Genomic DNA, 22135 nt, shown 5'->3' with positions numbered 1-22135 from the left:
AAGAGGCAAAGGTCCTTGTCCAATTCCCCCATGTTGTCAGGGCTCCTTGGTCTTCTGAAGCTGTCCTTAGCGTCCTTGTCCCCCTTATGTACCCAATATAAAGGGAAGTCGTCGAGTAGTGAAGGATCTTGGTCGTTTTGGCACACCTTCACGAACTTCCCCTTCCAGTCTTTGTAAGACTGCTGGAAGATTGAGAAGATGGATCTCCCAGCAGTCCCGTTCAGACTGACCCAGAGGCGATCTCCAAGGTTTTTTGCCTCGAATAAAAAGAGAAAGACGTCGACTGATGCTGGTAAACGCCCAGCTGTTGGGATGAAGCTGGGCGGGGGCGATGTTGAGCTCGGTTAACAGCTCTCTCTCGAAGCGAGTAAAAGGAAGCCTAAGCTTCACTTTCTTGAACACGGTGGTGTAGATGAAGCAGAACAACTCGTCGTTGCTCCCCTTGTCGTCCGCACAGACCGGTTCACCCGGGAAGCAGGGCAGCACGACAACCTTGCTATCATGTTCTTTATGGAAGGAAAGGTCGGGCTTGTCTCCTTTCCTCAATCGATGCACGCCCAGCTCGGTGTTTATTGAAGAAGTCTCTTTTAGCAAGGTTAGGGTGGCCCAAGGATAGAGTTCTTCGTAGTCTCGTGGAGGAAGGGAAGCCTCTCCAGCGACTGGCGGAGTTGCCTGAGCGAGGTTGGCGTGAGAAGTTGCAGGCCTCTCAGCCTGGGTAGAAGGAGCACCAGATGCTCGTGGTGGGTTATGCGCTGGTGGAGGATTTGCCCCAGGAGCAACCCTACGCGCTTGGGGTGGAGGGTTTCGCGACAAAGGAGGAGGGTTCGCGGTGGACTTCGTGTGAGCCATCGCAGGAACTGCAAAGGGAAAATGAAAAGGGATGAAACGGAGCCAACAGAACGACTCGATTGAGGACGAAGAAGACAGGATGAGCGAAAAAGGGTTCGCTGGGATAAATGTTACGAAGAACGAAGCTCTAGGTTACGAGAAAAGGAGAAAAGGAAAAAACAACCCACAACGTATACTCCAGACAGATAATGGATGATGCGAATCGGTTAAAATGCAGCAAATATCAACAGAAGAAGTAAAAGGGGTACCTTTTTGTGATCGGATGAGCGTTGAAGAGAGTTGGAGATTGAGAGAGTTGAGAATCTTCGTGGGTTGCAGAGGAAACACTTACAACGTTTGAGAGTGCAGAAAGATGATGGAACAGTGGAAGTGCAAGGGGTTTAAGGGTTTTTCGAACGTTTTCGGAAGCGCAAACGACAGATGAAGATGACCGTTGATGAAGCCATGTGTCGAGCGATTAAAAAAGGGGGTTTGGTGGAGCGTCAGAAAGGCAGAGGGTACGGACTTACGGAAATCCGTACCAGCGCCACGTAGATCGACGGTGACGTGATCTCTTAGTCTTTTCGCTGGACAAGTCTCCGCTTAAGACTGGGGGGCTTGTGTACCGACCAGGTAGTCGGGAGTGATGACGTGGCAGCGAGCGATAATATAGGCGTGTTGAGCGGAACACCTAGCTAACGGAAGGGAAGTACATCGAGAAGTCTGTGTAGTCGCCAATCGTTAAGTTGGCGTTCTCCGATCTCTAGCATATCTAACTGGCGGTCACTAGGCTTGTATCATAGTCGTCGTACGTGGGTTTAGGCGACCAAGTGGTTAGAGATCGCCGAAAGAAGGACATCGCCGAAGGATCAGGAAGGCTTGCTTAGGGCCTTCAGAGGGTACGAGTACGAAGGACGAAGTTATCAGATAATCATTCCCCAGCCAGAGGTTGAGGCAAGGGAACAGCTTACCAGAACATACACGATAAGCAAGTAAAGCAGATCGTGATAGCGGCAGGCGAGACCACAGAGAAGGTGTGCATGGTGACACCCCGTGCTCGCCACTAGAAGAGATCGCGCTCCAAGGCAGCTATGCACCGAGTTACTCCTTGCATGGGTAACTTAGTCGAACAGCCTGAAGAATAGAAGTGACGCTCAAGTAGAGGACGCTCCAGATGGTGACACGTGTACAGCTGGATGCGAGCCACGTGTCCGGAGGTGTAACCGTCAGGAGAGAGAAAATGCCCAGGTATATAAGGGACTCTTAACAGATTCTGAGGTACGCGCGTTTAGAAAACTTCTTTACGCTTTGAGAACACTTGAGTACGCTGAGAGAGATTTTGCACGGTTCCTTGAGTTTTAGCTTTTCTCTCTTAGAGTTTTTGGTGATTTTGTCACTGACTTGAGCGTCGGAGCGCGATCGGCCGCAGCGGCGCCACTCTGTCTTTTTCAGGTTCTTGAGGAGAATCGAGGTGTGAAGGACGGAAGCTAGCGTGGTGCAAAGCCGATCCAGAGGGAGATACCTTCAACGTGGCAATACTCTTGCGCTCTAGTCAACCGACATGATCAATTCTTGTTCTAAATGTTTGCGAAAATCTTCTTTAAACAATTCACCCCCCCCCCCCCCTCTAGTTTAAAGCCATCAATTCTAACAAATTATAGTCAACTTCTCAATTCTTTTAAGGAAACACATGAAGAAGCTAACAAATTGGCTCTTTCAAACAATAGGTTGAGAGGGTTGAATAATTGGTTGGAAAAGATATTCAAAGTCTTGGAAGAAGAATTGAAAAACTTGAAAAATGATTTTTAAAATCTAAAACATTCTTACAAGAGATCTTTTTGCAAGAATGACTCAAATGTTTGTGAAAATTGTGAATCATTTGAAAAGAAGATTCAGTTTCGTGTGAAAATTGTGGATAAGCTTTATAAAGGAAAATCAAATTTTGAAACTGTCCTAGCATCTCAAAATTGTGGTTTTGGGAAATCTGGACTGCGATTTAATCCACAGAGCAAGAAGAGTGATGTTTCAAAACCTTATTCAACTGTCAGGAAATTTCAACCGGTTGAAAAATCGAAACAATTGAATGTTACTTGCTTGTATTGTATGAAAAAAGGCAATTTTGTTAGGTACAGCAAAATTAGGAAATTTTTTGTTCCTAAAGGTGTTATGAAATGGATTCCTAAGAATCCTAAAGCTTCAACTGATACAATTAATGCTCATGGACCAAAGTTTGTAAGGGGACCAAATCTTGGTGCTTGATTTTTGTCTTATGCAAGATTCTTTGGTGGAAAAACAGCACATGTGATTTCATGATTGTGGTTGCTACAAGCATATGACAAGGGTGAAATCCAAGAACTTGAAGTGCATGCAACTTATGGAGTTAAAAACAAGGGCATTCTTGAGAATCAAGAAAAATCTTGGTTAAAAGAGACGTGTTGTAGTGAAAATCAATCAAATGCAGTGGCTTAAAAGTAATGGGGGTTTTCTTAATCTTAAGCATTGCATAAATTGAAAGATCTTTTGTTCTCTTAAATTCTGGAATAATATTCTCTTTCACTTGTTTTCCGAATAATCTCATCTATTTTTCTTCTATGCCATTTATTTTGAAATATGAAATTTCATAATTCCTATCACAGAAAAACAACTGATTGTTTTCACGAAACAACTGATTGTTTTCCCTCTAACAGCATTGCATTAAATGGGTTCCTTTTCTCTATGCATTGTTTCTTTTGCAGATTCCTTCTCCAAACTTACAAGTCAAATTGCATTTATAATGGATTTGTTTTCACTCTGAAAGGAAGTTACATTGGTCATAAATGGAATATATTCTATATTTTCTTGGAAAATTATGTGCTTTTATGACTAGTCAAAGTCTACATGTGCTCTTCATGTGATTTTTGTGCCTTGAATGTCATAAAGTTGTCATCCTCTGCACATATTCTCTGTATAGAACAAAACAACCCATTGAATGCAAATTTATGTTCTGTTTTTATCTCTATATAAACAACTTATTTTGTTGTTCTTTCTCACAAGAACAACCCATTGTTTTTCCTCTAATCTTCTATGTGCTATCTTTATTGTGTGTGTTGTCCTTTAATCTTTTCCATGTATTCTACACCTCCTTCCAAGAGGATGAAATCCAGGGATATAAAGAGAGGAGGACGTTTGGAGAATTGGTTTTCAGGTGAAAGTGAGAAGATAGGCAAATATCTTCATGAAACTAGTAGAAAATTTATCAACACCCCAAAGATCATATGCTTCAACTAGCTTAAGGTTCAAAAGCTTCTAGAAGTGAGGAGTCTTCTTAAAGACCAAGTGCTGAAGAGGTTTCTTGGGATGACTGGGAACATATACCCAAATTTGGTATGAGTTTTCTACACCAATCTTCAAGTTGTTGGTAACAATATTTGCTCTCATGTGAAGGGAGTAGATATGGAGATTACCCAAGAGGCATGAACTGCAATAACTGGTTTGAAGGATGCTTGATGTGAGTTGATTAGGAAAAAACCCATTTATGACACTTTTCAAGAATTTGATCAAGATTCTACAAGCAATTCAAGAACACAAATCAAGAAACCCATTTCAAGAACACAAATCAAGAAACCCATGGGAAATCCATTTCAAGAACATGAATTTGTTCCCGCCGGTAGACCGGGATCGTCTTTGCGCGTGGCTTGTCCTCGCGAGCTAGGGCACCTTCGTTATGCTCCGTCCGTGATACCTGAAAAGAAGTGAACAAAGGGGCGCCCTCGCGGCCGTTTGCACTCCGACGATCTAGTCAGCTAGCGAGAAACATCAAAGGTGACACACCCTCTGGAGGTGGTCGAAAATAACTGTGCTGGAATACTAAAACTGGGTTGCCCTAATTGCCTTGTGCTCACAGTGGGTGCGCCGCGAAAGCAACTAGGGTTTGTGTTCTTTGTAACTGCGATAATTAGGTCAAAACTTGGTTTTTTCTTTTTAAACGTCCCAAGGTCCCCTTTTATACACCTCTCGCATTTAAAACGCGTTAAAGCGCTTTGAAAGCGTATAATAATATTCCTTGAAACGTTCGAATCTTAACTAAATTAGCGCGTACCTTGGCAAACTTTCACTGAAACATTTAATGAGCACGTGTTAATTGCCACGTGTCCTTCTGACTTGATCGTTACTCTGTGCGGAGGGCCTCACAGCGCCGTAACCCTACTTAGGGTTAATCCATTGTGTGAGTCCTCCTTCCTTGAAGTGCATCTGACGCGTGGGGTGACTTTCTGGGTGCCAATTCATGCGCTCCAACCTCTAGTCACTCACCTTAAGGGTGTATCTACCTCTCTCTAGTACCATGCACGTGGTTCTCCCCTGGGCGTGGCCTCCTCATGGGTCGTATCTGTCTCAGGGTTTCCCAGCGGTGGTGTGGGTATTTCACGAGTCAGGTTACCCCTTACTGGTACTAGAACTTATGGCTTTGAAGCCACCTTTTTCTTCTCTTCATTGCTGTTCTGAGCCATTCGAGCCTGAGACTCTCTCACGGTGTTGCCCCCTCCATGGTCTTCCCTACCCATGGGTATCGGGAGGTAACACCGTCGATGTCTTAACTTGACTATTTCTTAACTTGGTGACGCCTTAACCTGACGACGCCTTAGTCTGGCGACGCCTTTCTTGGGCGACGCCTGTGCGAGGCGACGCCCTTCTTAGGCGATGCCCCAAACGGTCCCACCATGTATTGACTTTGACTTTGACTTTTGGTCAACGCCCCGGGACGGTACAGAATCGAATAGAACATCAACAAGTAATTCCAACCGATTAAAACAAGAACCAATGACAAACTATTGATTAGAAACATTCAATAGCAAAATTTGACTGATTGAAAATCAAGAAAAAGAAACAAAACATGTTTTAGAGTTTTTTTTATATAGAATGGATATGGAAGAAGAAGATGAAGAGTTGAAGAAACTTATGTGGTTGAAGACAATGGGAGTGATTACGCCACTTGGATGGTGGAAGGCTTTCATGTATTTTTGGTTCACATCAATGCTGGACTGAGGATCAACAGGGACAACATTGGTACTATTGATGAATTTAACAAAATGCAATTCTACAAGAGTTGCTTGAAGGATCCTCATTCTAGAGTGAGAAATTTTTCTGTTAGGGGACTAAAGCTAAATGAAAGGCTTATTGGCTTCATTGTCACATGGATGTTGACTCCTAGAGGAAGCAACCATTTTACATTGACGGAAGAAAATCTTGTCTTCATATTTTGCATCATGAACAAGACCAAAATCAACTGGATTCATGTCTTTAAGGAGCACATGTTGAAATCTATGAGGTTATGTTATTATCACTATCCTTATGCCATTTTGATTACTAAATTTCTACATTATTTTGAAGTTAATTTGAAGGATGAAAAATCTAAACTTGTGAAGACTACAAGTGAATTCAATAATGTATCCCTAAGTAGGATGGGATTCACCAAGGTTAATGGAAGATATAAGCAAAGGTGGTGATCGTGCTGGCTCATCAAGTGGTGCACATGTTGAAGGTCAAGATGAAGATCAAATAGCTGCTGCTGCTACTGAAGAAGATGTTGATATGGAAGTGTTCTCGCCGGTTGACCGGGTGCGTCTTCGTCCGTGGCTTATCCTCGCGAGCTAGGGCACCTTCTTTCTGCACCGTCTGTGAGTACCTGAAAAGAAGTGGACAAAGGGGCACCCTCGCGACCGTTTGCACTCCGACGATCAAGTCAGCTAGCGATAAACATCAAAGGGACACACCTCCGTATCAGAACACCGTGAATGGATGCTCTGAAGGTGGTCAAATAACTTAGTAACTGTACCGCCCTGGTGGACGGGTGTGATGACGTGGCATCCTGCTACAGTATAGGCGTGTTGACAAGGCGCCAGGTTGGCAGATGGGAAGGAAGTCGGGAGGCATGTGTGGTCGCCGATTGTTAAGTTGGCGTGTTCCGATTTCCAGTTTACCAGAATAGGCGATCGCCAGGTTGAAAGGTGAAGTCGCCAGATGTAGACTCAGGCGACCAGGCAGTCGGAGATCGCCAGAACAAGCACATCGCCAAAGATGAAAGAGAAGCAGATTATGAAGGCGGCCGGCGAGACCACAGGGAAGGTGTATGAAGACCCTAACTCGCCAGTTTCAGTAGAGATCGCACTCCTGAGTTAGCTATGCACTGGGCAGTACCATGCATAGGTAACTTAGCCAAAATGAGAGTAGAAGCAGCGCCAAGTCAGGGAGCCTCCAGATGATGGCACGTGTACAGTTGGATACGAGCCACGTGTCCAAGTCTGTAACTGCCAGGAGAGAGAAAATCACCAGGTATATAAGAGCTCTTAACGAATTTTCTAAGGTACGCGCGTTCAGTTCATACACTTTACGCTTGCGAGTAACAGAGCTGTTTGTGAGAGAGAGTTTGCACGGTTCCAGTTCTTAGTATTTGGTGATACCGTCACTGACTTGAGCGTCGGAGTGCGATCGGCCGCAGCGGCGCCGTGTCGTTTCTTTGCAGGTTCTTGAGATAGATCCAGAGGAGGAACGGAAGTGAGAAGCGGCGCGCACGTCGATCCTTTGACGAGGCATTCTCCAGCGCTCCGGTCAACAGGCAGGATCATCAGGCGCCCACCGTGGGGCCGTGTAAAACGTGCTCCCATCCACAGCGTGAGTTCGTGGAAGTTTTCGAGGTTTTCTGCGCGGTTGTGTGCTGGTGCAACCGTCGTTTGCAGTTTCTTTGAGTTTCGTTCGGTGAGTTTGTGTTTTGTACCGTTTGCTTGGCTTTCAATCGGTGGAGTGAGGTCTTTTGTTGCTTGCGCGCAATCTGTCTGGTGGAAGTTCGAGTTCTTTGGTGGTTTTCTGCGAAGGTTTGCGGTGTTCTTGGGTTCTTGCGCAGTTTCTTGAGTTTTCTCCGGTTGATCGCTGATTCGATCGTGGTTGAAGTGTTATTTGCTGTATTTCTGTGGTTCGCTGAAGTTAATGAGAAAGATGAGAAGCAATCGTTCCAGTCCCGTGGCTCCCGTCGCTGCTGAAGGCGACGCCGCCATGACCATGGCGCAGATGGCAGAAATGATGCGCTCGTTGCAGGCCACTGTAGAAGCCTCGCGCGTCGAGCAGGCAAGGATACATGAAGACCTGGTCGCCTCTCGCGCCAGGAACGAGGAGCTCAGCAAGGTAGCTGAGGAGCTGCGTCGAGCTCTTCAGGAGCAGCAGGGTCGTTCTTCAGCTGAAGAGGTGGCACCGTCGACGCCACCTCGTGTTTTCCCAATGCCTTTCATTCAGGCGATTACCGACACGCCAATTCCCACGAGCGTGGTTCCGGTTAAAGCTGTTTTTACTGGCGTGGAGGATCCAGAGGCTCATCTGACCACGTTCCACACACAGATGATGTTGTCAGGAGGGTCGGACGCCGTCTACTGCAAGATGTTCGTGAGCACGCTCCAGGGAACGGCGATGGAGTGGTTTGTGAGCCTGCCTAATGGCCACATAACTAATTTTCAACAATTCTCGAAAATCTTTGTCGAGCAGTGTATTGTGAACAAGGCACCGCCCAGGGTGTCCCATGATCTGTTTGATATAAGGCAGTACCATGGGGAGTCCCTCAGAGACTACCTCAATCGCTTCGGCGCACAGATGGTCAGGTCGCCAGCCAAGGATGAAGAAATGCTGGTCTATGCCTTCAAGAAGGGCGTGCAGCCAGGGCCATTCTGCGAGGCCTTGATCAGGGCTCATCCAGCGACGTTTGCGGAGGTCAGGCGACTTGCGGTGGCCCACATCGCCGACGAGAGCGAAGTCGCCGAGAAGAGAGGCAGCGTGGCTCCCGCCAGGCCACGCGCCCAGACCAGGATCCAGCCACAGAGGGTGCTGGAGACGGCAGCGGCGGCCAGAAAAGACCAAAGGACTCGCTATCCTTACGATAGGAGAAATAAGGGAAGAAGCCAAGCGCGCCAACCGCCAGCACGCCAACAACCAGCACGCCGGGAATACAATCGCCCGCCTAAGCACAAATTCGTCATGGGACTAGCGGACCTGATCGCTATCCCTAACATATCTGCTAGGTTGAAGGCGCCCGAGAAGGTGGGCGACAAGGTGCTGGGGTCAAAGCCGGACGTTTGGTGCGAGTTTCACCAGTGCTTTGGCCACAACCTGGACTCGTGTTTGTCTTTAGGATACCAGCTCGACGATCTGGTTAAGAGCGGGTTCCTAAACGACTATCTGCTGGACAGAAGGACCGGAGGAGCGTCGAGTTCCCAGCCGGCAGGTGGAGAAGCCCAGCAACACGAGATGCCCATCCATGGGGAGATCCACACCATTGCAGGGGGTTTCTCAGGTGGTGGATGCACCGCATCGCAGAGGAAAAAGTACGCGCGATCGGTGATGTCAGTGGACATGTTTGAAGATCACTCGCCGGAAGTGGACATTACGTTCACCAAGCAGGATCTTCGGGACGTTGTGCCTCATGACAACGATCCCATTGTTATTTCTTTGATCACGGCGGGGAGGAAGGTCCATAGAGTTCTGGTGGACCAAGGAAGCTCGGCAGACGTAATGTTCTGGCCGACTTTCACGCAGCTAGAATTGCCCCTTGACCAGCTAAGGCCCTATGGAGGGTGCTTGTATGGGTTCGCTGGCGACCAGGTGGAGGTCAGGGGGTACATTGAGCTGAGAACCACGTTTACCGATGAGGCTGGGTCGAGGACGGAGAAAATCAAGTACCTCATCGTAAACGCCCCTTCAGCATATAACATCCTGTTGGGAAGGCCCACTCTTAATAGGATAGGCGCAATTCCATCGACTCGGCACATGAAGGTGAAGCTGCCGTCCATGGAAGGGGTGGTGATCACGATAAAGTCTGATCAGAAAGAAGCGAAAAAGTGCTATGAAAATAGCCTGAAAAATAAAAGATCAGTGAGCTATGTAACGACCACCCCGCCTCCCGGTGTGAAGCCCAGACCGCCGGTAACAGAGGAGGCCGCTGGAAGGGATGTAGAGATGGTAGATGCTGAGCTGGGGGAGAGGAACGCTGGCCTGGAGGAAGAAGAGGCGCGGAATCGCCCTGAGGAAGCAAGGGAACTCGGGATCGCCAAGGCGGTGATCGCCAGAGAATCCAGGCCCAAACCCGTCGAGCAGTGGCTCGAGAAGGAGATCGGGGGGAAAGTTTTCAAGCTCGGAAGATCTCTGAGGGTCGATCTCCAGGACCAGATCGCCAAGGTGATTGAACGGCATCTGGACGCGTTTGCCTGGTCCGCTTCGGACATGCCCGGGATCGATCCCGACTTCTTGTGCCATCATCTGGCGATGGACAACATGGTGAGGCCAGTACGACAAAGGAGAAGGAAATTCAATGAAGAGAGGAGGCAGGCGATCAGGGACGAGACCCAAAAGCTCCTCGCTGCAGGCCACATCAGGGAAGTCCAGTACCCTGAATGGTTGGCGAACGTCGTACTGGTGAAGAAGAGCAACGGGAAATGGCGCATGTGCGTCGATTTCACCGATCTGAATAAAGCTTGCCCAAAGGATTCATATCCTTTACCAAGCATTGATGCCCTGGTTGATAGCGCTGCGGGGTGCAAGCTGCTGAGTTTCCTGGATGCCTTCTCGGGCTATAATCAGATCAAGATGCATCCCATGGATGAAGAGAAAACAGCCTTCATGACGGAGAGGTCGTGCTACTGCTATAAGGTGATGCCGTTTGGGCTGAAGAACGCGGGGGCCACGTACCAGAGGCTGATGAATCGAGTACTTGCACCAATGCTGGGAAGGAACGTGCAAGCTTACGTCGATGACATGGTCGTGACCTCGCAGGAGAAAAGCAAGCACGTTGCAGACTTGAAAGAATTGTTCACGACGATCGCCATGTTCAAGTTGAAGCTCAACCCGGAGAAATGCATTTTCGGCGTGGAGGCTGGAAAATTTTTGGGTTTTCTCTTGACTGAAAGAGGAATAGAAGCCAACCCGGACAAGTGTGCCGCCATCTTGGCGATGAGAAGCCCGGCTACAGTGAAAGAAGTCCAGCAGCTGACAGGTCGGATGGCAGCCCTATCTCGCTTCGTGTCAGCGAGCGGAGAAAAGGGACATCCCTATTTCCAATGTCTGCGGCGCAATAACAAGTTCACTTGGACGAAAGAATGCGAGGAAGCTTTCGTCAAGCTGAAGGAATATCTGGCGAGCCCGCCGGTTCTATGCAAACCACTGGCGGGAATCCCTCTCAGGTTGTATTTCGCGGTGACTGAGAGGGCGGTGAGTGCGGTGCTCGCCCAGGACCAGGATCAGGCTCAGAAGCCTATTTATTTTGTGAGCAAGGTGCTGCAGGGCCCAGAAACGAGATATCAGGCCATGGAAAAGGCTGCGCTGGCTGTGGTGTTTTCGGCGAGGAGCTTGCGCCACTACTTCCACAGCTTCACAATACTGGTGATGACTGACCTGCCCATCCAGAAGGTCTTGAAGAAACCCGACGTTGCGGGAAGAATGGTGAAGTGGGCAGTGGAGTTGTCAGAATTTGACATTAAATATGAGCCCCGAGGCCCGATCAAGGGGCAAATCTTTGCAGATTTTGTAGTCGAGCTCTCATCAGAGGCAACGCGGGTTGAAGGTGACGACTTCCGTTGGGTACTCTCGGTGGATGGGTCGTCGAACCAGCAGGGTAGCGGTGCTGGAGTCATATTGGAAGGACCCAATGGCGTGCTGATCGAACAATCGTTGAGATTCGCCTTCAAAGCCAGCAACAATCAAGCAGAGTATGAGGCGCTGATCGCCGGGATTTTGCTGGCCAAGGAAATGGGAGCTAGGGTGCTGATGGCTAAGAGTGACTCGCTGCTAGTCACAGGGCAAGTAACAGGCGAGTTCCAGGCTAAAGATCCACAAATGGCGGCTTACTTGGCGTATGTGCAGGAATTGAAGAATTCCTTTGCCTCTTTTGAAGTGGTCCATGTGCCCCGAGAACAGAATGCCCGAGCTGACTTGCTTGCCAAGCTCGCCAGTTCAGGCAAGGGGGGTAGGCAGAGGACGGTGATTCAAGAAACTCTGAAGACGCCGAGGGCATTTGTAGCAGATCACCTGGTCCTCCAGATAAGCAAGTCGACGGAGAGAGCAGCGAGAAGCCATAAGTCTTTGACGCAAGAAACTCTGAGATCACCGAGAATTAGAGCATGTCGAGGAGAGAAGGTGGACGTGATGCAGGTCTGCGCCACCCATGAGCCAGACACTTGGATAACACAGTACAAGCGGTGCTTGGCAGATGGTCTCCTCCCGCTGGATCCAACAGAAGCTAGGAAGGTAAAGAAAAATTCCAGCAAGTATACATTGATTGATGGCGATCTGTACAGATTTGGGTTCACTCACCCACTCCTGGAGTGCATACACGGCGAGAAGTGCACGAGAATTATGGCAGAGCTCCACGAAGGAATATGTGGAAGTCACGTCGGGGGTCGAGCTCTGGCCGCGAGGACTCTCCGTGCAGGCTACTATTGGCCATCCATGAGAGAAGATTGCAAGAAGTATGCCCAATGATGTAAACAGTGCCAGCAGCACGCCGATTGGCATAAGGCACCTCCCGAGGAGTTGAAGTCGATCTATAGCCCTTGGCCGTTTCATACTTGGGGAATCGACATCCTGGGACCTTTTCCACTGGCGATCAGGCAGATGAAGTACTTGGTAGTGGCGATTGAGTACTTCACCAAGTGGATTGAAGCAGAACCAGTGGCCCAGATCACCGCACACAAGATCGAAGGCTTTGTATGGAAGAACATCGTGTGCCGGTTTGGAGTGCTTAAGCGCCTGGTGTCAGATAATGGGACTCAGTTTGCAAGCCACCTGTTGAAGAAGCTTTGTGAAGGGGTTGGAATTCAGCAAGTGTTTGCATCCGTCGAGCACGCTCAGACGAATGGCCAGGTGGAATCAGCTAATCGGGTGTTGTTGAGAGGTTTGAAGAGAAGGCTTGAGAAAGCCAAGGGAAGTTGGGCTGAGGAGGTGCCCCGTATAGTCTGGGCGTACCACACCACCGAGCAGTCCGGAACCCATGAGACCCCGTTTAGCTTGGTCTATGGGTGTGACGCCATGATTCCGGTGGAGATACAGGAAAGCTCGCCGAGATTCCAGAACTTCGTAGAGGAAGACTCGAATGAAGAGAGAAGGCTGAACCTGGATCTGCTGGATGAAGTCAGGGAGGAGGCAAGGCTGAAGGCTGAGGCGGTGAAAAGAAGGGTCGAGCGAAGGTACAATTCTAAGGTGATGCCAAGGCAGTTTAGAGAAGGCGATCTGGTGATGAGGAAGGCCCACCAGTACGAGATGGAGAATAAACTATCACCCAAGTGGACTGGACCGTTCAGAATAACCGAGGCACTCGGGAACGGAGCCTACCGCTTAGAGACGCTGGAAGGAGGGGCGATCCCTCGTACCTGGAACGCCACACACCTGAAGTTGTACTATAGTTAAGAGCTTTGTAAGTAAAGACAAACACAAATGTTATATTGCAATGTCTCTGTTAAAACAGTTTCAAGGGGGCACTCTTTTTTCCCTAAGGAGGGTTTTTAATGAGGCCGCCCAATAAAAGAAGAGTTTTCGAAGTATAAGGTGTTTCCAGATTGCATGTGTGCTATTTTCGAAAGTTTGAAGAAAGACCTTGTCATTTGTACATGATTTGAGGCAAGAAAATATGTATATCGCGTGCTTTCTAAAAAAGTTTTAAAGTCCTCATCGTTTTTCGGCGATTAGAGGCACCAGTTAAGTTTTTAAAGTCCTCATCGTTTTTCGGCGATCGGAGGCACCAGTTAAGTTTTAAGTCCTCATCGTTTATTGGCGATCGGAGGCACCAGACGAAAGACCTCCTCGCCGTCGAGCGAGTGCAGGCGAGAAAGAGGAAAAGTCCTCCGTGTTTCTGGGAGCGAGAAGATGTAACTCCCGGGGCAACGTAGAGGCAAGTTAAAGACCTCCTCGCCGTCGAGCGAGTGCAGGCGAGAAAGAGGAAAAGTCCTCCGTGTTTCTGGGAGCGAGAAGATGTAACTCCCGGGGCAACGTAGAGGCAAGTTAAAGACCTCCTCGCCGTTGAGCGGGTGCAGGCGAGAAAGGTCCTCAGTGCATCCAGGGGGGAGGAGATGTACACCCTGGGCAAGTTGAGGCACCGGATAAAGTCCTTATCGTCGTTGTGCGAGCCAGGGCCAATTAAAGACCTCCTCGCCGTTGAGCGAGCGCAGGCGAGAGAAAGAAAAGATCCTCAGTGCATCCAGGGGGAGGAGATGTACACCCTGGGCAAGTTGAGGCATCAAATAAAGTCCTTCTCGCCGTTGTGCGAGCTCAGGCGAGTTAAAGACCTTCTCGCTTATATGCGGGTATAGGCAAGATAAAATCCTTCTCGTCTTGAACGAGTTCAAGTATGGCGAAGAGGGCGGAAGAAGCTTGAAAGGTGGCTAAGGTAGGTTCGAAGAGAACGCCTAGCCAGCCGGTCTTCAGTTCTGAAGTTCAGGGGGGTAAAGGAAGATCCCAAAGGGCATTCCTGTCCGGATAAAGAAATGACTTCCAAAGCATGAGGCTGGGGAAAGCTGGTGTTACCAAGAGGTTTTGGCGATCGGGAAAGTTCAAGCGACGGCGAGAGGGTTGAAAGACTCGTTTGATAAAGCAGGTCGAAGGGGACGTTGTTGAACCGCGATTGAGTTACAGTTCGTTGCTTGGACACTTTTCTTATGATCAGGTTAGTGCCTCAAGGGTACAAGTTGTTTAAAGCGATCGTTGCTTAAGTTTGAATCGGCTCGAAGCAGTTACGCCAAAGGTCGTGTTTGCAAAATCGCTAAGTTAAACTCGGCAAAGTTAAACATACAAAGAAGGTGAAAGCGCTCAAAAGAAGTCAGAAGAAAGAATATCCAAGTTTCGCTATTGAAATAAGTAACTGTTCAAAACACATATGCAAGAGTTTTTACAAGGTAAATACAAGTGAATTTATAAAGAAGCAAATGGAGTAGAATTGGTTGAGCCTTCGGCGGGAACGACCTTTCCATCTACTACTTCGTTGTTTAACGACACCATGCTGAGGTCGAGATCAGGGAATAGGCATGCGAATTGTTCCCGAGCGGCATCAAATCCAGCAACCAGAATCTGAGCGGAGCTTAGCTTAAGTTCTTCAATTTGCTTTTGAAATCCTTCGACCTGTTGCTTAAGCTCCTTGTTCTGCTGCTCCAGCTCTTCGACTTGTTTTCGCAGTTGTTTGTTAGTCTCTTGAGCGTGGAGAAGGTCGTCAGTAACCTTCTTGGATTCAGTTTGAGCTTGGGCCAACTCGGCAGCCATCTTCCCCTTCTCCTTGTTTGCCTCGGAGAGATCAGCCATGGCGTCGTCTCTCGCTTTCTCTACTTGCCCAAGTAGCTTTTCGCGGTCGATTGACCTTTGCTCCAGTTTTTGTACCTTATCGGCATTAGCTTGAATGTGAGCCTCCAGGTCGCTCGCCTTGGTGCGCAGAGGCACGATTTTGCTTTCAAGTTCAACTTTTTCTTGGGCAAGTTCATGGACTTTGCGGCGAAGGTCAGCAGCTTCCTTGCGCGCAAGCCTAAGCTCGGTGCTCAGGGCATCCTCTACTCGAGAATGTTCCATTTCCGCGAGTGTCAGGCTGAATGACACCTTCTCCACCTCGACCTTCATAGTGTTGTTTTCGCCTTGGTGCGCAGAGGCACGATTTTGCTTTCAAGTTCAACTTTTTCTTGGGCAAGTTCATGGACTTTGCGGCGAAGGTCAGCAGCTTCCTTGCGCGCAAGCCTAAGCTCGGTGCTCAGGGCATCCTCTACTCGAGAATGTTCCATTTCCGCGAGTGTCAGGCTGAATGACACCTTCTCCACCTCGACCTTCATAGTGCTGTTTTCGGTCTTGAGGTTGTAGATATCATCCTGTAGCCGCCTGGTGGAGCTCTCCACAGCTCTCGTTATGATCGATGGGATATCCTCTGCAATGGTTTTGAGTTTGGCAGTCAGAGGTTCCCACATCCTTGTGACTTCAAGGGAAAGGTTGGATGCCTGGAGAGGCGCCAGGGGGGCTTGTGGAGGGTTCTCGCCGCCACCTTCTTTAGCAGGGTTTTCAATGTTTGCTTCCTGGCGTGGCGACGCAACCGGGGATTCGGTGATTAGAATTGGGGAGGTGTGAGCAACCTCATCCCCGGCCGGAACGTTCTCTGCAACTGAAGCATTTGAAGGAGGGCCCCCTCCAGCTGAGATATGGGGCGTAGAGGCACTTGGGGGGTCCTCCAGAAAGTTTGGCTCTTGAGCCTCGACTGCTGGTGGCGCAGTGGCCAGTGGAGTTGCTTGGACTGGTGGTGAAGGGGCTCGTGGTGTTGGCGATGAGGGAGGAGGGGCAGGTGTTGATGGTGGTGTTGAAGCTGGAAGAGGGGGTGGGGCAGGTGGGGAAGGTGGTGCCACCCTTTTCCTCTTTGTAACGAGGCCATCCTCAGTGACCTCGTCGTCCTCTTCCTCATCCTCTTGGACAACTTGGGGGGCTTTTCGCTTTGGCCTCTTAAGGACCAGTTTCTTTCGTTGGGTGGGCTCCTTAGGCGGTGATCGCCCATGAATGATGGCCTTCTCGACCGCCGAGTTGGGCACCGTCTGGGAACCGGTCGCCAACCCGTGGTTGCGGGCGAGCGCCTTCAAGTCAGCGAGCATGTTCTTACCCAACATGGTATCTGCATGAAACGAAAGTGCATGAGTTAGCTCAAAGGGGAAAAAGATTAGTGTACAAGGCAATGAAACAGCAAAAACAGGCATATGCAGAAAAGATAAAACCAAAGTCTTGTGCGTGTCGCACAAGACGCCCAGAAACAATATCAGAAGCAGTGTCAAGACAAGAGTGTAGCGTCCTAACCTATTTGGAATTCCAACTGGTCCTCAAAGAACTCGAAGGAAATCAGGGTGGGGGTCAAGAATGTTATGTGGGCATCTGCCACCCTCTTCCTGAATAGGCAAAGGTCTCGATCCAAAGCTCCCATGCTATCAGGACTTCTGGGCCTCCTGAAGCAGCTCTTGGACTCCTTTTTCCCCTTGTCCACCCAGTACAAGGGGAAACCGTCGAGAAGGGAAGTGTCTTTGTCATTTGCGCGAACCTGGATGAACTTCCCCTTCCAATCCTTGTACGACTGCTGGAAGATGGTGAAAATGGATCTCCCAGCAATGGCATTCAGGCTGACCCACAGGCGATCTCCTGGGTGCTTGGCCTCAAACAGGAATAAAAACACGTCCACTGACGCAGGCAACCCCAGGTGGGCGCATGTTATCTCGAAGGCTCGGACAAACGCCCAGCTGTTGGGGTGAAGCTGGGCGGCAGCGATGTTGAGCTCGGTTAAGAGTTCCCTCTCAAATCGGGTAAGAGGGAACCTGAGTTTGACCTTCTTGAAGAAAGTGGTGTAGACGAAGCAGAAGGGCCCATCGGCGCTCACTTTGTCATCGGCGCACACTGGCAGAGCGGCGGGGCAAGGCAGCACCATCATTCTCTCATCGTGCTCCTTGTGAAACGATTGGTGGACCTCGTCCCCATTGGTCAGTCGCAGAACCGCTCCCGCAGTGTTCACCGACGAGGTTTCCTTTAAGAGGGTTGGGTTAGCCCATGGGTATAAAGCCTTGAAGTCTGGCAGAGGGATGGGGGCTCCTCCAGCGTTTGGTGGAGTCGCCTGGGCCAGAGCGGTTTGGGAAGACGCAGGCCTCACAGCCTGCGAAGAGGGAACACCACGAACTTGCGTTGAGTCGTGTGCTTGTGAAGGGGGGTTTCGCGCTGATGGAGGGGGGTTCGGGGTGATCTTTGTGCGAGTCATGATAGCAACTGCAAAGGAAGAAGAAAGGAAAAACAATCAGGAGGGTTACAAAGGCTGACTCGATCATAGAAGGAAGGTGAAAGACGAACGAATGTGAGTTCGTTGCGACGATCGACAAAGCCCTGAGTTACGCAGAAGGAGAAATGGAAAAACAGCCCACAGCGTATGCACCAGACAGATACAGGATGATGCAAATCGGTGAAAATGCAAGGAAACCCACCAGATGAAGGAAAGTAGTTACCTTTCGATGATCAGGAGAACGTTGAAGGGAGGTGGTGATCTAGAGCGTCGAGGAACGTCGAGAGTTTTCGCAGAAGGAAATAAGAGCGTATGCAAGCGTGAAGAAAGTGATGGAACAGTAGGAGCGTAAGGGGTTTAAGGGTTTTCGAAATAAGTTTGGAAGCGCTAACGGCAGATGAAGAGAGTCGTTGATGAAGCCACGTGTCGAACGATGCGCGAAGGGTTTGGTGGAGCGTCAGAGCAGCAGAAAGTACTATCGCTTGGAATTCTGCGTCCATGCCACGTAGACCGGTGTTAACGAAGGCTTTTTCAGTCTTTTCGCTAGACAAGTCTTCGCTTAAGACTGGGGGGCTTGTGTACCGCCCTGGTGGACGGGTGTGATGACGTGGCATCCTGCTACAGTATAGGCGTGTTGACAAGGCGCCAGGTTGGCAGATGGGAAGGAAGTCGGGAGGCATGTGTGGTCGCCGATTGTTAAGTTGGCGTGTTCCGATTTCCAGTTTACCAGAATAGGCGATCGCCAGGTTGAAAGGTGAAGTCGCCAGATGTAGACTCAGGCGACCAGGCAGTCGGAGATCGCCAGAACAAGCACATCGCCAAAGATGAAAGAGAAGCAGATTATGAAGGCAGCCGGCGAGACCACAGGGAAGGTGTATGAAGACCCTAACTCGCCAGTTTCAGTAGAGATCGCACTCCTGAGTTAGCTATGCACTGGGCAGTACCATGCATAGGTAACTTAGCCAAAATGAGAGTAGAAGCAGCGCCAAGTCAGGGAGCCTCCAGATGATGGCACGTGTACAGTTGGATACGAGCCACGTGTCCAAGTCTGTAACTGCCAGGAGAGAGAAAATCACCAGGTATATAAGAGCTCTTAACGAATTTTCTAAGGTACGCGCGTTCAGTTCATACACTTTACGCTTGCGAGTAACAGAGCTGTTTGTGAGAGATAGTTTGCACGGTTCCAGTTCTTAGTATTTGGTGATACCGTCACTGACTTGAGCGTCGGAGTGCGATCGGCCGCAACGGCGCCGTGTCGTTTCTTTGCAGGTTCTTGAGATAGATCCAGAGGAGGAACGGAAGTGGGAAGCGGCGCGCACGTCGATCCTTTGACGAGGCATTCTCCAGCGCTCCGGTCAACAGGCAGGATCAGTAACTAATGCATTTTTCCCTAATTGCCTGTGCGTACAGTGGGTTCGCGAGCAAGCAACTAGAGTGTGTGTGTAAACTGTGAAAAACTGGATCCCTGTCTCAAACGTCTAAAGCCCCTTTTAAACGTCTAAAGCATTTAAAGCGTCTTAAAGCGCATTTAAAGCGTATAAAAACGTTCAACGTGTTTAAAACGTTCCTAGCATTTAAAGCGTTTAAAGTGCTTTAAAGCGTTCGAAACGTAAACTAAATTAAAGCATACCTTAGCAAACTTTCAGGAAAACATTGATGTTCTGTGCTTACTGCCACGTGTTCTTCTGACTTGATCGCTACTCTACGCGGAGGGCCCTACAGCGCCGTAACCCAACTTAGGGTTAATCCATCGTGCAAGCCCTCCTTTCTCGAAGTGCATCTGACGCAAGGGGGCGACTTTCTGGGTGCCAACTCATGCGCCCCAACCTCTAGTCACTCGCCCTGGGAGTGTATCTACCATCCTCTCGTACCATGCACATGGTTCGCCCCTGGGCGTGGCCCTCTCATGGGTTGTATCTGTCCCAGGGGTCTCCCAGAGGTGGCGTGGGTACTTCACAAGTCAGGTTACTCCCCACTGGTACTGGGAATATGGCCTTGAAGCCACCTTTCTCTTCTCTTTATTGTTGTTCTGAGGTACTGAGACCTCTCGCGGTGTCGCCCCCTCCACGGTCTTTCCTACCCATGGGTATCGGGGAGTGACACCGTCGATGCCTTATCCTGGCGATGCCTCATCCTGGCAACGCCTACACTTGGCGACGCTTCATCTTGGCAACGCCTCCTCTTGGCAACGCCTACACCTGGCGACGCCTTAAGCGTTCAACCTGTTGACTTTCTTCTCTAGGCTCCCTGGATGGGTCCCACCATATGTTTGACTTTGACTTTGACTTTGGTCAACGCCCGCGGACGGGACGGTACAGGAAGCTAGAGGAGATGGTGTTGTTGAACAATATGCTTTGATGTCTCCAAATCCAAGTGGAAAGCTTGAAGACCTTGCTGTTGTTGTGTGTGTGTATGTCTAGTTGTTTGAAACTTGTTAATTTACTCCTTATGTTGATCCAAGATCAATTGAATCTTTAACATTTTGAAAAGATGGATTTTCTAAAAGGAAGTGAAATTTCAACAGGTTGAAATTTTGAATCAACAGGTTTTTTTGACACTTACTAGATTTTAAAATGATTTAAAAAAGCTTTCTCTTTGACTTTGTTGTCAAACAATTTTTAACAGGTTGAAATTTCGAAACAACATGTCAAATAAAAATCAATCTGTTATTTCGAAAAATCAACCGATTGTTTTGCTGAAAACCTTAACAGAAATTTGTTAAGTGGTTTTCTGTTTTAAATGATTCCAATTGCTTTTGAGCTTTTGTTGTAACTGTTTTAACCATTTGATTAAAAGATAAAAAAGGTGGTTTTTTTACGCTCCTATGTATTAACTAAGTGAGAGAGATCAATCAAAGAGAGTTTTCCAGTTTTCAAAGAGCTTTTAGATCATCTCAAATGTGTGGAATAGGATTAGGTCTTGTATTCTTATCTTAGATCTTGTGGTGTACCCATGTATATTTTATTCCCTTCCTTCTTAATAATTGTATTTCTGTATTGGTGTTGCCAAGAAGTGTTATGTGTTCTTGAAGGGATCAAGATCAATATTCTTGGAATGATGTGGTGTTTGCTAAGGAGTGGTGTGTGTTTTTTAATGGTTCAAGATCATCAGTCTTGGTGTGTGTGAAATCCTGTAAAGTCAGAGGGTGTTCTGACTAGAGGTGTGTGGTTGCAAAGAGGGTGAGTGGGTCGAGTCTTGTGGTTTCAAGATCACCTATTTGCGGATGTGTTGTTTGTAATATGTGATTGATTACATAGTGAATTTTCAGTGGTTTCTGAGGACTGGATGCAGCTCAGGTGTTGAGTCACCAGTATAAACATTCTGTGTGAATCTCTCTATCCTTACACTCTTTAAATTGCTTTAAATATGTTTTGATAAATCTGCTGATAAAAACAACAGGTTGATTTTCTGCATCAAGCTTAAAACATTTTTATATATGGCTGGACAAACATACCACCTCTGTTTTGTGGACTAGATTATCAATTATGGAAGGTTAGAATGAAAATCTTTCTTGAATCAATTGATAGAGGAATCTGGGATGCTATTGTTAATGGCCCTTTTGTTCCTAAAATTGAAAAAGATGATGTTTTCATTAAGAAACCTTGGTCCTAGTGGACTGCGAGTGAAACTAAAAAGGCTCAATATGATTGCTTTGCTAAAAATATAATCTCTTCTGCCTTAAATTCCAATGAGTTTTTCAGGGTTTCAAAATGTGCTTTTGAAAAGGAGATGTGGAACATCCTTGAGGATTTCCATGAAGGCACAATTGATGTGAAGAACAGCAAGGACAAAAACCAGCCATCAAACAGTTAGAATACCAAGAATATCAATGAATTTAATTCTACAAACTGCACTTTTTTTGGATGTGGTAAACAGGGACACATCAAGGATGAATGTCCAAGCAATGTGAGCAAAGAGAAAAGGGGTTACAAGAAGTATAAGAAGAAAGGAAAATCAAGAAGAGCATATAATGATGATTCATCTTCAAGTTCTTCATCAAAGGATGATAAGGAAGCCAATCTTTGTTTCATGGTAAAGGAAGAATATGAATCAAGCAGTGTAAGTTCAAGCTTTTCTATTAATGTTGAAAATTATAGCCAACTTGCCTTCAATGAGACCTATGAAGAAGCTAATAGGTTGGCCCTTTTGAACAATCGGTTGAAAGGTTTAAACAACTACTTGGAAAATCGAGTCAAGACTTTGGAAGAAGAGTTGGACCATTCAAAAATAGATTTTGAAAGTTTGGAAATGATTTACAAAAACTCTTCTTGCAAATGTGATTCGAACTTTTGTGAAAATTGTGAATCACTTGAAAAGAAAGTCCACTACCTTTTAAAAACCATGGACAAGTTTTCCAAATGCCAATCCAATCCTGAAACTGTTTTTGCTTCTCAAATATGTGTTTTTGGCAAGGCCGGGTTGGGGTTTAATCCAAACAGCAAGAACAAATCTATTTCAAAACCCTTTTCAAGTTTCTTTGAAAAAAAACCTGTTGTTTTGTTGAAACAACCGGTTAAAATTTTCTTTTACTGCATG

Source organism: Phaseolus vulgaris, chromosome 1 (genome assembly GCF_051622355.1).
Source record: "Phaseolus vulgaris cultivar YP4 chromosome 1, ASM5162235v1, whole genome shotgun sequence".
Lineage (NCBI taxonomy): Eukaryota > Viridiplantae > Streptophyta > Magnoliopsida > Fabales > Fabaceae > Phaseolus > Phaseolus vulgaris.
Note: the sequence above shows the minus strand (reverse complement) of the source record.